This window comes from Oncorhynchus gorbuscha, linkage group LG03 (assembly GCF_021184085.1).
Source record: "Oncorhynchus gorbuscha isolate QuinsamMale2020 ecotype Even-year linkage group LG03, OgorEven_v1.0, whole genome shotgun sequence".
Lineage (NCBI taxonomy): Eukaryota > Metazoa > Chordata > Actinopteri > Salmoniformes > Salmonidae > Oncorhynchus > Oncorhynchus gorbuscha.
In genome coordinates, this window is record NC_060175.1 from 48,251,568 (window position 1) to 48,267,940 (window position 16,373).

The 16,373-nt window shown below is 43.6% G+C and overlaps 1 protein-coding gene across 5 annotated transcripts in view; it reads left to right on the top strand.

The window, feature by feature from the left end:
* The window catches only part of LOC124031465 (extracellular sulfatase Sulf-2-like), a 100,257-nt gene that overhangs the window by 26,278 nt on the left and 57,606 nt on the right, over positions 1 to 16,373 (top strand). For 2 of the 5 annotated variants that reach the window (XR_006838131.1, XR_006838132.1), the window contains exon 1: positions 9,387 to 9,879. The exons of 1 other annotated variant lie outside the window; for it this stretch is intronic. The gene's annotated coding sequence lies outside the window, so the exon portion shown is untranslated. Of the gene's footprint in view, positions 1 to 9,386; positions 9,880 to 16,373 lie in introns of those variants that run through there. 2 more of the 5 variants (XM_046342715.1, XM_046342719.1) reach the window with 1 other exon arrangement.

Here is a 16,373-nt window from a genome sequence, read left to right on the forward strand (position 1 = left end):
AGAGAAAAAAGGGAACGAACCTAAAAAGACCAGCAGGGGGAAACGAACAGAAGGGAAAGCATAATGACAAGACAATATAAGACAAAACATGACACCTGGTCTGGACTCTCCACCGTTGTAGCACCGATGGAAACACCCTACACACCTGCCTGAACACTCATCAGACCACCCCTGTAGAGTTCCCTGTTTCCACGAAATCGTAGGATTATGAATAGCCAACCAGGGAATCACCAGAACAACTGGAAACGCAGGTGAATCGATAAGGAACAAACTAATTCGCTCCTTGTGATTCCCCTGCGTAATCATCTCCAATGAAATTGTGGCTTTCTTCACCAGCCCTGACCCTAATGGTCGACTATCTAAAGAGTGCACGGGAAAAGGGGGGTTTACTTTAACTAACGGAATCCTCAACCTCTGAGCGAGTCCGCGATCTATAAAGTTTCCAGCTGCGCCTGAATCTACCAGTGCTTTATGCTGGAGAGAAGGAGAATAATTAAGGAAACAAATTAATAGGAACATGTGACCAACAGGAAACTCTGGGAGAGTGTGGTGCTTACTCACCTGGGGTGACCGATGAGTATTCTGCCTGCGTTCATGATTCCCAGATGAATTCCTCCAGCACCGACCAGACGTGTGCCCTCTCCGGCCACAACTGGTACAGGAGGAGCTTCCTCCTCCGATCTCCCTTGATGCGGTACTTCCTAACTCCATCGGAATAGGGGCAGGAGGATCAGGAGGTAGAACTGACAAGACCCTTTCAGAACGTCCACGAGCAGCTAGCAGATGGTCCAACCGGATCGACAGGTCTATCAGTCCATCCAGGCCAAGTGTAGTATCCCGACAGGCCAGCTCCCTACGGACGTCCTCTCTCAGGCTACACCTGTAATGGTCTATCAGGGCCCTGTCGTTCCACCCTGCTCCCACAGCCAAGGTCCGGAACTCCAGCGCGAAGTCCTGCGCGCTCCTCTTCCCCTGTCTCAGATGGAACAATCTCTCACCTGCCGCACGACCCTCTGGAGGGTGATCGAACACGGCCCTGAAACGGCGGATGAACTCTGAGTAGTTGTCTCTTGCCGAGTCGGGCCCGTTCCAGACCGCATTAGCCCACTCCAGAGCTCTACCAGACAGGCAGGTGATGAGGACCCCTACTCTCTCCTCCTCTGAAGGGGCCGGTCGAACGGTGGACAGGTAGAGGTCTAATTGCAGCAGGAATCCCTGGCACCCTGTCGCTGTTCCATCGTATTTCCTCGGAGGCGTCATGAGCAGAGCGCTGGAACCGGATCCAGATGGGGCAGGTGGTAGAGTTGCTGGTGGGAGGGTCGGTGGAGTAGTAGGGAAACCATTCCTCTCCCAACGATCCATCCTCTCCATCATCCGTTCCATCGCTGATCCTAGGCGATGGAGGATGGATGTGTGATGTTGGACTCTCTCCTCCATAGTGGGAAGAAGAGTGGTCGCTGCTCCTGCTGACTCCATATCGTCGTGCGGGCTTCTGTCACAATTATGAGTGAAGAGGTGTGGAGTCAGGCGCAGAGAGCAAAGATGTGGGAAAAAACAACACGCTTTAATGTCCCGAAACACAACATGTACAAAGTGAAAACACAAATGAACAGAAATATAACCGGACAGCGTGTAACCCAAAATACAACAAAATACACTCAACCAACAAAACAGACGAACAAGCCCGCACGAAACAGAAGCGGGCTAAACAGCCTAGATATACCCTATCCTAACAACCAAACTAGAAACAGGTGCTACCAATTAGACAAAACTAAACGAACACAGAACAACGGATCGGCGATAGCTAGTAGACCGGCGACGACGACCGCCGAGCGCCACCCGAACAAGAAGGGGAGTCACCTTCGGTAATATTCGTGACAGGGACCAGGGAGAAAAGGCAATATTATTTATTTTTTAAATGACATCAGTTTGTAAGGAAATAGAAAGCTGTGAAAATGACCCAACATGTTTATGATAATATTTCAGTTCAGCTTAGATGCATATTTTATGTGGTTGAAATACCATCAGCTTTTATGAGGCTGATAAAGATAGTACCTCTACAGACGGTATCTAACTGCGCATTCACATGCTGAAAGAGAGAAATCACATTTCTCCTGTTTTTTAACTTCTGTTCCCTGTTAAAAAAGTTGCCTACATTTGGTGTATCATTTTACTACAAGAAATGCTCAGTTCTGCAGTTAATACTATGGCTATGTGAGAGGTTATAGACCTACAGTCAGTGTCCAGATTTCAGTTTCCCATTTAACCCATTTGAACATCAGGATACAGTTCCCTTAACCACATGCCACAGGCCTATTTGAAGTCCCCGTTTTAGGACTGTCGAATTTGTATAGCGTCTCACAATCATCACACATAACATAGCCGGCACTGCTATCATCCTCTTTCACCACCTCACCAATTCTTTGACCAAATATAAACTTTTCTGTCCCTCTCTTCTCTTTATTTTCAACTACCATTTCACAGCTTTTCTCTTATTGAATTAAATTCAGACTTTTTGCCTCTGTGGATTGACGTTAACCTTTTCTGTCCATTCCCAAAAGCATTTGGCGATAGGTGTGTAGGAGCGTGTAGAGTTAGGCCCTGAAGTTTAGGAATATGCACTAATGCCAGATCGCCTAAAATAAATTAAATATAAATTCAATGTAGCCTATAGATAGATAGAAATTGCACAATACTGATACCTTTTTTTAAGGTATTGTTTTATTTTTATTCACACCCACCCTTCATTCACACAATATTGAATTACCCTAAATCTGCTCGCCCTATGGATATAACTGTAGGGACTGCGGGATATGAGTCAACCCGGGCATCACTACTAAGTGAGTTTCAGAGATGGCCAGGACACTAAATGAATTTCAGAATTGTCCAATATATGAATGTTATCCGATGTTAGCAAGTTATTGATTTCATGAACCTTATTTTTAAGGCTACATATATTAATATGGGCTATTCTTAGCCCTTTCGTGGGTAGAATATTGGAGATAGACATAATATGGAGATAAAATACATTGTTTAGAGAATAGTGTCACGGTTTTCATATGGTGAAGGAGAGTGGTGAAGGAATGGTGAAGGAGAGACCAAACTGCAGCGTGTCGATTGCGATCCATGTTTATTAAAACAAACGTAAACACGACTAAACACGAACACTACAAAACAATAAACGAAACGAAAACAGCCTCTACTTGTGTCAACATACATCGAACAAGGACATCAAGACACTCAGGACAATCACCCACAATACAACCAAAGAATATGGCTGCCTAAATATGGTTCCCAATCAGAGACAACGATAAACATCTGCCTCTGATTGAGAACCACTTCAGACAGCCATAGATTCTCGTAGAACACCCCACTAAGCTACAATCCCACTAAGCTACACACCACATACAAAAACCCATGTCACACCCTGGCCTGCCAAATACATGAAGAAAAACACAAAATACTTCGACCAGGGCGTGACAGAACCCCCCTAAGGTGCGGACTCCCGAACGCACCTCAAATCAATAGGGAGGGTCCGGGTGGGCGTCTGTCCATGGTGGCGGCTCCGGCGGGTCTGGTCGCCGGTACGCAGTTTTGGTCCAGGTTATCCTGCGCCGGCTCTGCGTGCTGTGTCTCCGGGGCGCTGGGAGGGTGCAGTGCGTCCTCTGCCTGCGCTCCGCTCGTGCCGGGCAAATGTGGGAGTGGAGCCTAAGGGAGAGGTGATTGTAGTAAGCACTAGATCTCCCGTGCTTACCCACAGCCCGGTTCAACCTGTGCCTGCGCTCTGGAGGTTCCGGGCTAGAGTAGTTGTCCAGCCTGGGGAAGTGGTGCCAAGGTTGCGCACCAGAGCTCCAGTGCTCCCCCACAGCCCGGTCCTTCAGGCTCCTCCTAACACCAAGCCTCCTGAAGGTCTCCCCAGCCTGGTGGTTCCTGTGGCAGCCCCACGCACCAGGCTGTCTCTCTGTCTCCTCCCTGCAGGTGGTCCCGCCTGTCCGGCGCTGCTGCCGGAGTCTCCCGCCTGTCCGGCGCTGCTGCCGGAGTCTCCAGCCTGTCCGGCGCTGCTGCCGGAGTCTCCCGCCTGTCCGGCGCCAGAACCCCTCTGTCCCGAGCTTCTGCCCCTCTGTCCCGAGCTTCTGCCCCTCTGTCCCGAGCTTCTGCCACTCTGTCCCGAGCTTCTGCCCCTCTGTCCAGAGCTTCTGCCCCTCTGTCCAGAGCTTCTGCCCCTCTGTCCAGAGCTGCCCCTCTGTCCAGTGGGGTCATTGATAAGGATGGCCATGGTGAGAAAGCCATGGAGGCGGACAATAAGGCGGACTAAGACAATTGTGAAGTGGGGTCCACGTCCCGCGCCGGAACCGCCACCATGGACAGACGCCCACCCGGACCCTCCCTATTGATTTGAGGTGCGTTCGGGAGTCCGCACCTTAGGGGGGGGGGTTCTGTCATGCCCTGGTCGTAGTATTTTGTGTTTTTCTTCATGTATTTGGTCAGGCCAGGGTGTGACATGGGTTTTTGAATGTGGTGTGTAGATAGTGGGATTGTAGCTTAGTGGGGTATTCTAGGTTAGTCTATGGCTGTCTGAAGTGGTTCTCAATCAGAGGCAGGTGTTTATCGTTGTCGTTGGGTGATTGTCCTGAGTGTCTTGATGTCATTGTGCTGTGTTAGTTGACACAAGTATAGGCTGTTTTCGGTTTTCGTTTCGTTTATTGTTTTGTAGTGTTTGTGTTTATTCGTGTTTACGTTGTTTGATTAAACATGGATCGCAATATACACGCTGCAGTTTGGTCCGACTCTCCTTCACCATATGAAAACCGTGACATATAGTCAGTCAATCAGGGGCTTGTAAATGTCAGTTGTTGTATGTGTGTGTGTGTATATGTGACTCATGTCATTACTACCCTGCATGAATATGCTGGGAGCTAACCAACCAGGTTCAATGTTAACCAGCTAACATTAGGCTCTAACTAGCAAAGCAAACAGCTCTGGGATATTAATAATAATGTCATACATGTAACGTTAGCTAGCTAGCTAACAGTACACTTTAGCTTGAAATTTAACCACCTGTCAAAATTCGAAACGTGTAATATCTGAAAATTTAGCTAACTAGACTATCTTACCCGTCCGTATACATCATCATGCATGATGTAAGCGTTTCCCTGTCACGGATGCCATGCCACGGTTGTCCTTAGTTTGAAGATGTAATCCGGAGATGGCTAAAGGGAGGGAGAAACATCTATCATACTCTAATTCCACTGATTTCAAAACTTGATCCTCCAGAAAGTGGAGAGCAAAACTTATGCAGCTCGACAGGAATACTAACACAGACTGACCAGCTTGACTTTATTACACATTTTGTTGTGTTACAGCCTGAATTCAAAATGTATTTTAAATATTTATTTCTCTCACTCATCTACACACACTACCCCATAATGATAAAGTGAACAAATCTTTTTAGGAATTTTGGCAAATGTATTGAAAATGAAATACAGAAATATCTCATTTACATAAGTATTCACAGCCCTTAGTCAATACTTTGTAGAAGCACCTTTTGGCATTGATTACAGCTATGGGTCTTTCTGGGTAAGTCTCTAAGGGTTTCCCACACCCATTATTATTTTCAAAATTCTTCAAGCTCTGTCAAATTGGTTATTGATCATTGCTAGACAACCAGTTTCAGGTCTTCTTGACTTTTTAAAGTAGATTTAAGTCAAAACTGTAACTTAGCCACTCAGGAACATTCACAGTCTTCTTGGTAAGCAACTGCAGTGTAGATTTGGCTTCATGTTTAAGGTTATTGTCCTGCTGAAAGGTGAGTTCATCTCCTAGTGTCTGGTGGAAAGCAGACTGAACCAGGTTTTCCTCTAGGATTTTGCCTTTGCTTAGCTCCATTCTGTTTCCTTTTTCTCCTGAAAAACATCCCAGTCCTTAACGATTACAAGCATACCCATAACATGATGCAGCCACCAATATGAACAGTGGTACTCAGAAATGCGTTGTAATGGATTTGCCCCAAACATAACACTTTGTATTCAGGACAATAACTGAATTGCTTTGCCATATTGTTTTTGCATTATTACTTTAGTGCCTTATTGCAAACAGGATTTCTGTTTTGAAATATTTTTGATTCTGTACTGGTTCCTTCTTTTCACTTTGTCAATTAGGTTAGTCTTATGAGGTAACTGCGATGTTGTTGATTTTCCCCAATCTAAGCATTTAAACTATGTAACTGTTTTAAAGTCACCATTGGCCTCCCTGTGCGGTTTCATACCTCTCCGGCAAATGAGTTAGGAAGGTTGCCTGTGTCTTTGTAGTGGGTGTATTGATACACCATCCAAAGTGTAACTAATAACTTCACCAAGCTCAAAGGGATATTCAATATCTGCTTTTTCTTTTACCCATCTACCAATACAGTGCATTCGGAAAGTATTCATATCCCTTCCCTTTTTCCACATTTTGGAACGTTACAACCTTATTCTAAAATGGATTTTAAAGATACATTCCGTCATCAATCAACACAATACCGCATAATGACAAAGCTAAAACAGGTTTCTTGAAATTTGTGCAAGTGTATTCAAAATAAAAAACAGAAATACCGTATTTACATAAGTATTCAGACCCTTTGCTATGAGACTCAAAACAGAGCTCAGGTGCATCCTGTTTCCATTGATCATCCTTGAGATGTTTCTACAACTTGATTGGAGTCCACCTGTGGTAAATTCAATTGATTGGACTTGATATGAAAAGGCAGACACCTGTCTATATAAGGTCCCACAGTTGACAATTTCAGCAGAATGGAAGGTCCCCAAGAACACAGTGGCCTCCATCATTCCTAAATGGAAGAAGTTTGGAGCCACCAAGACTCTTCCTAGAGCTGGCTGCCCGGCCAAACTGAGCAGTCGGGGCAGAAGAGCCTTGGTCAGGGAGGTGACCAAGAACTTGATGGTCACTCTGACAGAGCTAACCAGAGTTCCTATGTGGAGATGGCAGAACCTTCCCAAAGGACAACCATCTCTGCAGCACTCCACCAATCAGGCCTTTGTGGTAGAGTGGCCAGACGGAAGCCAATCCTCAAGTAAAGGCACATTACAGCCCGCTTGGAGTTTGCCAAAATGCACCTAAAGGACTCTCAGACCATGAGAAACAAGAATCTCTGGTCTGATGAAACCAAGATTGAACTCTTTGGCCTGAATGCCAAACATCACATCAGGAGGAAACCTGGCACCATCCCTTGGGTGAAGCATGGTGGTGGCAGCATCATGTTGTGGGGGATGTTTTTCAGCGGCAGAGAATGGGAGACTACTCAGGGTAGAAGGAAAGCAAAGTACACAGAGATCCTTGAGACTGGGCAAAGCTTTTACCTTCCAACAGGACAACAACCCTAAGCACACAGCCAAGACAATGCAGGAGTGGCTTCGGGACAAGTCTCTGAATGTCCTTGAGTGGCCCAGCCAGAGCCTGGAAATGAACCCGATTGAACATCTCTGGAAAGACCTGAAAATACCTGTGCAGCAACACTCCTCATCCAACCTGACAGAGCTTGAGAGGATCTGCAGAGAAGAATGGGAGAAACTCCCCAAATACAGGTGTGTAGTGTCATACCAAAGAAGAAAGTGCTTAAACAAAGTACTGAGTAAAGGGTCTTATTTGATTTGATTTGATTGTTATGTATGCTTATGTAAATGTGATATATATATATTTTTGCAAACATTTCTAAAAACCTGTTTTTGCTTTGTCATTATGGGGTATTTGGTGTGTATTGTGATGAGGAGAAATAAACAAATTAATCAGTTTTATAATTATTTAACTAGGCAAGTCAGTTAAGAAAAAATTCTTATTTACAATGACGGACGAGGAACAGTGGTTTAGCTGCCTTGTTCAGGGGCACAATGACAGATTTTTACTTTGTCAGCTCAGGGATTCGATCTAGCAACCTTTCAGTTACTGGCCCAACGCTCTAACCACTAGGCTACCTGCCACCCCATTGCAGCCTTAGAATAATAAAATGTGGAAAAGTCAAGGGGTCTGAATACTTTCCGAATGCACTGTAGGTTCTTTGCGAGGCATTGGAAAACCTCATTGGTCTTTGTGGATGATTCTGTGTTTGAAATTCACTGCTTGACTGAGGGACCTTACAGATAATTGTCTGTGTGCGGTACAGAGATGACGTAGTAATGTAAAAATCATGTTAATTAAACACTATTATTTTACACAGAGTGAGTCCATCTAACTTATTATGGGATTTGTTAAGCACATTTTTACTCCTGAACTTATTTAGGCATGCCATAACAAAAGGATTGACTCAATTTATTGACTCAAGATATTTCAGCTTTTCATTTGTTATTAGTTTCTAAACAGATAATTCCACTTTGACATTATTAGGAATTGTGTGTAAAAAAAATCAATTGAATGTATTTTAAATTCAGGCTGTAACACAACAAAAGGTGGAAAAAGAGGTGTGAATACCTTCTGAAGGCACTGTACAGTACATTATAATGGAGAGATTTAGGGATGTGTATGAAAAATTGTGCTCTGTTTCATTCTGATAGGTTTGTGTTTGTTTGTGTAAGTGCATGCGTGTATGGTTTGTGTGCTTATGGTGTGTGTGTGTGTGTGTGTTTTGAGGTTGGGCATGTATCAGGGCTGTGCACAGACCTTTTCGGGGGCAGGTGCTCAAAAGAATAAAGGGCAACTGTCACAGATTTGTTGAGCAATTATGACTTTGATTATTTAATTACATAAAAGCAATAGATGGCCACATCTTAATGACTAATTATATTACACATCTTTAACGCAAATTTAACGACTTGCGGGCGGTGGGTTCAGAACAACAATGACAAAAACTGCATACAAAAAGTGACATTTAATTTTTTTACCCAAAACTAAAGAGCACTTTAGAGACTGGAAGGGTGAAGGGGAATGCGCTCTGCACAGGTAAAGCTCTATATCTGTGCACTTGCCTGATGTGCATTTGTTTGTCATTAATGCATATTCCTCTCTGCAGCTTGTTGGTGTCTGATCCTCTTAAGGGGCCATGCCAGCCAGCCTTATAGAAGTGCCAGGCTCATAAATATGGTGCCAAACTCTCCCTCTCCTCTCCCGCCCTCCAGCATTAAGATTGATCCCTGGTTCCCTCCCCTTTCTTTCTCTCTCTCCTCTCCCTGGCCCTGCCTTTATGAGCCTGTGAATAGGTGAAGCACACAGGCTCCAACAGATGGCCAGAGCTGCCCTGATTCACTCACACACACACCACAGCCACATGAATGAGAGCGGAGCGAGAGAAAGAGAGAGAAAGAGACAGGGAGAAAAAGGTGAAGCTGAAAACTAGAAAGAGAGGAGAACGATATAGGAAGAAAAGAGTGGGAGAAAAGGAGAAGGGGAGGAGAGAGAGACGGGAGGACAACGAGGAGAAAACGAGATTGCAAGTCAGAGGGAGTGTAGGAAAACGATAGAGCTAGAGCGTGTCAGAAGTGTGTTGGAGTGAGTGATAAAAAGTGCAAGAGCGCAAGACAATATGTGATAGAGAGGGAGAGGGAGGGAGAGACAGAGATGCGGCGAAAAGGGGAGTGAGGCGAAATTGAATTGTAGATAGAGGGACCTTCTCTCCTCCTCCTTCCCTCCCTCTTTTATCAATCTCCTCTGAAACCACGCCTCCCTCCTTTCACTTGGGTGTGCATCTATAACAGTGGGCGGCTGTGTGGGGGATAGACTCTCAGACTGCCAGCAGAGCGGACAGTAGGGCACAGGACAGGAGTGTGTCCAAGACTGGTCAGAGCAGGTGTATGCCTGTGTGTGAGCTGACGGACGGAGCTCTGTGTGCGTCCTGTGTGTGTCGCCTCACCCGCTCCACCCAGGGACATCGCTTCTGAGGAGCACAGCTGGGAGGTACAGTACTGTAGCTTTGCTCTACTTTACACTTCTCCTTTGCTCTCCATTGCACTCGCCTCCATTAGATTTACTTTCACCTCCACCACCACATCCACCAGCATCATCATCTCGTCAGCGTAAAAGTGGAGGAGGACGTGAACACTCACATGCATGTGGCACTGAACTCCTTCACAAAGTATCTGACTTTGCGTTGGGCTGTTGTGGAATGGACGTATCTGCAGTTTGGATCCATCCATTCATTATAAGTTGGTACATTAAATGAAAAGTCATTATAAATGAACAGTCACATTTTCATTAGGCATGTAGCTTTGTTATAAGCATTGATACAGTAAGTCACTGTATCATGGTGGTGGGTGACATTAGAAGCCAATACTGTTCCTAGTAGCAGAGTGTTTCAGTTCTTTTATAATAGGGCACTGGTTGTAAAGATGATTCTGACATGATGAATTGTCATTTCCTCAAGTTGACCATTTCCCCCAGGTTTATCAAGAGTGGAGTTTAGGCGATTGATCCAACTTGTAGAGCTTGTTCTGCCAACACTGACTCGGCTCCTACTTGTTCTTGGTGTAGTTTATGTTTTTTTGTGTATTAGTTTTGGTAACGGTATTGTTTTCGATTTTCTCTCTGGTTCGCATTGACATATTTGATCTTGAATTGATATATTGATGACTGTTCATGCACAACAATTATCCCAATACAATACAAAGAAGTTACTGGTTTGAATTGCTCCAAATGTGTCGACTTTTTATACTTTTGTGAGATTGAAGTGAATAAAACCATACTGTTTCTGTTCCAGTAAAACTGCTCTACTATTCCAGGCAGTAGGCTAGACTAGGTTAGATGTTTACATAATGTTTTGTCAGTGTCTTTATGGGTGAAAAGGATCAGGCGGTAGTGAGTGCTCTCTGAGTGATGAGATCGAGAGTAGAGGGCGTTGGTTGTGACCTGGACCTGAAATATTTATTGCTGAGACTGGATGGCTGCCTGGCTGGCTGGCTGGCTGGCTCGCTGGCTACTGTTTACTGACTGGAGGGATGAGGGGATGGAGGGCCTTTGGTTAGTGGTGGCAGAAATCAGTGGTTAAGACATTCATTATTTACTGTGCACTCTGCAGCTGGAGGCTGGATCTAACCCCCAGATCAACTGGCCTCTTTTCTCTGCTAGAGTGGAGAAGACTGCTCCTGTTTTGTCTACCTATCAGCTAACCCCTAGGCACTCCTCTAGTTCACCCACACATACGCACAAGCACAGATGCACGCATAAGCTATATACACACACGCACACACACACACACACACACACACACACACACACACACACACACACACACACACACACACACACACACACACACACACACACACACACACACACACACACACACACACACACACACACACACACACACACACACACACACACACACACACACACACACACACACACACACACACACACACACACACACACACACACACACACACACACACACACACAGTAGACACCCCAGCACCTTGTATGATCTGTCTCTCTTTCTCCTCACACACACTCAGCAGGAGTCTTGACCTGGAGACCTGTTGGAAGGCTGTCTGCTGTGGCTCAGAGTGAATGCGTAAAAGGCCTTATGGACTCCACAGACAGGGCTGCTTGTGTAGGCTATGTGTAAAAGGAGAGAGTGTGCTTGGAGAGAGTTTGGTTCCAAGCTGTACATACTTGTATTCATCTAGAATGTTCTGTAGGTTCTGCATGTAGAGGCTGTAGAATTGACCGTTGTTGAATTAAGTACAGGACACATCTGGTGTCTCCCAGCCAGGGGGAAGATATATTGGCAGGCCATGACACACTAACCACAGAGCCAGCCAACAGTGGCACACACACCACACACGTACAGTGACAGGAGGCAGATTTCGGTAACAGTCACACAACTCAAGGTGACATGGCTGGCTGTCTGACTCCTGCCTTTAGTGTGGCTGCTCACTTTACCTCCACTTTTCATTAAGCTGGTTAGGTCGAACATAGGCCTACCTAGAGGATGAAGGTGGTGAGGTGATGAAATTATACTCAAAGACTGAGATGCAAAGAGCATGATTCAAATTTGAGAATGATTTGGATGATGGTGGATAATTGTGACTGTCTACACCCTGATACTACTGGTCATCTAAGAAAATATGTTGGGTAATGTAATAAGTGAGTAACTAGTGCTCCTGTTCCCCTCTGAGTTTCCTGTTCAGCGGTATGAGCTGCTGTGAGCTGGGCCTTGTGATGAGAAGGTATCTGGAGATCACTGTTTAAATCTCAACCTGCAGCTCTTCTCTTTAATGAAAGGGGCTGAGATGGCCTCTTTATTGGTTTGTTTTGTTATTTTGTTTTGTTTTGGGTGGTTACAGGTCATTGTTCTTTGACGAGCACCAATCATTCTCACTTTTGATCATTCTAATGTTATCATTTCTAATAGTAATTGTATCCACTGGCGAATTGAGAGAGAGAGAGAGAGAGAGAGAGAGAGAGAGAGAGAGAGAGAGAGAGAGAGAGAGAGAGAGAGAGAGAGAGAGAGAGAGAGAGAGAGAGAGAGAGAGAGAGAGAGAGAGAGAGAGAGAGAGAGAGAGAGAGAGAGAGAGAGAGAGAGAGAGAGAGAGAGAGAGAGTGATTGCCGTCCAAGAGCCAACATATTTTTTTGCGGCTGTGCTGGCTGCCAGCAGTAATCGTATCATATTGATTGAGAAATTCCAGGAGCTACCGTTGATAATCGATGCAATGCATTGAATATTTACATTCATGCACTTCAAAATGAATTTCGTAAACATTTCCCTAGAAGCGTTTAACTGCAGGGCACTCCCTCATCATATGAAGGAATGTGTCTACCTGATTTTTGGGACACAGTGTACAGTTGGGAGTATGGGCCAATTTCATCGTGAAACATTTCCTTGGTGTAAAATAGTTGGTGAACAACCTTCAAATGTATAAGTTGATGGTGCAAAGTATGGGATGTCACTGTCATTGTTTTTCCATATTCTGTTCAGGTTAAGGGGTTACCTTTACCCTAGACCATAATTTTGTATAATTAGCTCAGAATATGAGCTTTCCAGAAGTTGTTAAAATATTATAGAGATCAGCCCTTTCGTGAGCCCAGATCATTTATTTATAAATCCCATCAATGGATGGTCCAGTAGTTGGGTTTCCCAAGGGAATCCATTGGCCAGTTTATCTGACCTAATTTGTAAATACAGAAAAAAGGATTTGTCTGGTAATGTGTATGTCTTTCAAATCTTGGAATCTTTTCAAACCATTACTGTCCATGATATCGGCAAGGGTAAGGATTCCACATTTAGACCATTGGGGGGATGAAAAAGGCCACCCTCCAGATGGGATTATTGTGAAATATTGGAGTATGGGCATGTCATTCTGATTCCCAGTTACATTGTTTTTCAATTTTGTACAAAATAGATATTGTGTGAGCTGTAATAGGACAAAATGTAGTTTACATTGTTTAAAATGGATATATCAACAAAGACCACCTCATTCAGGCCTATAGGAGACACCCTATTTATCTCTAGTCTCAGACAGGTGGTGGAAGAATCATGTCGAAATCAATTTAGGATGGGATGAAATGCTAGTGCCTGGAAATACAATTTAAAGTTTGGGACGGATAGTCCTCGCACATGCAAGTTTGTTCATTCTATCTTGGATTGTTTACCTTGCCATGTACATTTTGAAACCGCGCTATGAATTTTATCCCAATAGCCAGAAGGGGGAGACAAGGGAACCATTGAACAACATAAATTCAGCTGTGGTTATATATTTATTTTGACAATAGATATTCTGTCGGTTGAAGCAACTGTGATATTAGTCCATCTACTGAGGTCAGATAGAGTTTATTTGATAATTTCAGAAGAAGCTGAATTTGTCTATGATCTTCAAAGCTTCTGGGAGCGATTGAGATAAACTGTCAAGATAAAGTAAGATATCGTCGGCGTATAATGAAATGACGTGGATCTGTGGAATTGAGAGATATTGGTGTAATTTCTTTCGATTGTCGAATTGCCTTGGTCAGGGTCTCCATAGACCATAGAAATAGGAGAGGTGAAATGGGATCACCTTGCCTGCTACTTGTAGTTATTCGGAACGGAACAGAGCAGGTACTGACTGTTATTACTATGGCTGAGGAATTGCCTTAAAGTGTTTTTATTAAGCCAAGTCCCATATGTTCCAAAACTGACCAAAGACTAGAAGGATCATATCTATCAAAAGATTGTTCTGCATCGAGAGATAGAACTGTCTAAGGTGCTTTGGTTTCGGATGAAGCATGTAAGATATGTAAAAGACGACGGAGGATATCTGAGGGTATTCCTTTTTTAAGGAGCCCTCTTTTGTCCAGATTTACCAATTTGGGTAAGTAAGTTTCGTGACAGGATGACAGAATTTTAGAAATTAGATTAATATCTGTGTTTATCAAAGACAGAGGGTGATACACATAAAAAGCTAAATTAGTTCTGGATTTAAATCACTTCCATATTAAGGTTTGTGAATGGCTGTGTTAATCATTTCAAGTAACAGTGGACATGATTGGTTACAAAATGTTACATACTGTAGACCTCAGGAGGATGGCCTCTTTGATTAAGGTTTTGAAGTGCCACTTTTCTGATGAACAGATGTCCAAAAATAATTCCGGCTGTTATGGAGACAAAGAGTACTAGATGGGTGTACCTGAAATTCTGTCCGGTGGGTGTGTGTGTGTTTGCAATCTTCTGTGTATGCTGTGTGTCTTGAGGCTTGTGCAATGTCATTTCAATCTGCTATCTATGTGAACGGTGCTGCAGTGTAGGTATCCTGCATTGAAATATAATTACACCCCATCCAGTCAGCCCCAGAGTGAAGACTTCAGAGTCCTGTATCTTTCACAGGACATATCAATCACTAGTGTTGTCAGTGACATTCATGCCTTTGATTTCAACGAGATCGCTGCTTTTGTGATGTCCTCTGATCAGTTTTGGCTTGGCGTCATGGTTTTGAATTATTTATGAAATTAACTTTGATAGTTTCACTCATATTTTCAAGTGCAGACATCTTGAGATAGGAAACTCTTCTGAGTATGAGATGCTTTTGTTGAGGCCACGAGGCACAAGCATCCTTATCATCATCCCAATTATCATCACGGTCATCATCATCCTCTGCATCACTGCCACTCCCATTTTCAACATTATGTTCCTCTCCAGCTACCCATCTTCATCATCACTATTTCATACCTCTCTCTCTGCATATTGACTATGGTCCCCATTAAGACAGTAGCACCAAACAAACCAGGGTTGTGGTCAATTCCACAAATTCTATTTATTTCAAATCTCTCTCCCTGTCAATCAATTCAAATTCCAGGTCAGTCTTTGAATTCAGAGAACTCAATTCCTCTGAATTCCATTGTAATACGAATTCCAAGAATAAAATTCCCTTAGGCTTTCAGGCTGATCATGCAACTGTTCAGACAGCCTCAGTAACTATGCTGGAATTATTATTTAAAAATATCACACAAAAAATACCATCAAGGTTTGATACTATGTGCATTAATTCCATGAACTGTACAAATATGGAATTCCAATTCAATTACAAAGATTAAATGTTTTTACAAATCCAATTCCATAACTTGAAGATTAAAAAAAAATTCAAATGTAATTCAACATAAATTCTCCACTTCATGTGTAAATTCAAGAATTGAATTGGAATTTCTAATTAAATTGGAATTGACCCCAAACCTGAAATAAACACATCCTCCCTTCCCTCCTCCCTCTTGGACAACAGGGAGGGACAACAATCGATGTCAGCTCCCAGATAACAGTGGTGCTAAGTGGCCCATCGATGCTATGATTAAATGAGTACAGGATGCAGTGGTGCAATTGGAACCAATATTAAAGGCGCCATAGTAAGCAACAGGGAGAAGAGAAGAAAGGTGATCAGATTAGGACTGAGTGATGTTACTGACAGAGGCAATGAGTTCCCCGTGTTTTCTCATCTTTGAGCATTTAAATAGTCGTTTGGGGTGCTGCTCAGTCCAAATGATTGCATTGCTTAAACCTATATTTAAACTTTTGCTGCTTGAAGATACTGTAACATACCAAGTGAAGGTTTGTCTATTTTCATTACAACTCCATGTTATGATGACTGCAGATAAAGAGGTAAATGATGAATGGGTTCTCGTAATGATTCAGTGGTTCATCATTTAGACCGCTGTAGGCCTATGCGCATCTGCAAATCTATTTGGAAGCATTCCTGAGGGGCCCACAGCAAATACTCAGCAACTGATACGAGTAGCAAGGTTACAACTGCTTCTGACACTATTTTCTCCAATTGCTGTGTGCTTCGTCTCATCATTGATTTTAGCCTGGTCTCACAGACTAGGCATTTCATAGTACATTTAAATCCGGGACACTCAAATTAGTATGATATTTTACGTTTGGTATGGTTACATAAGACACCCTTCCCCGAACCTTACCCCTTTAACC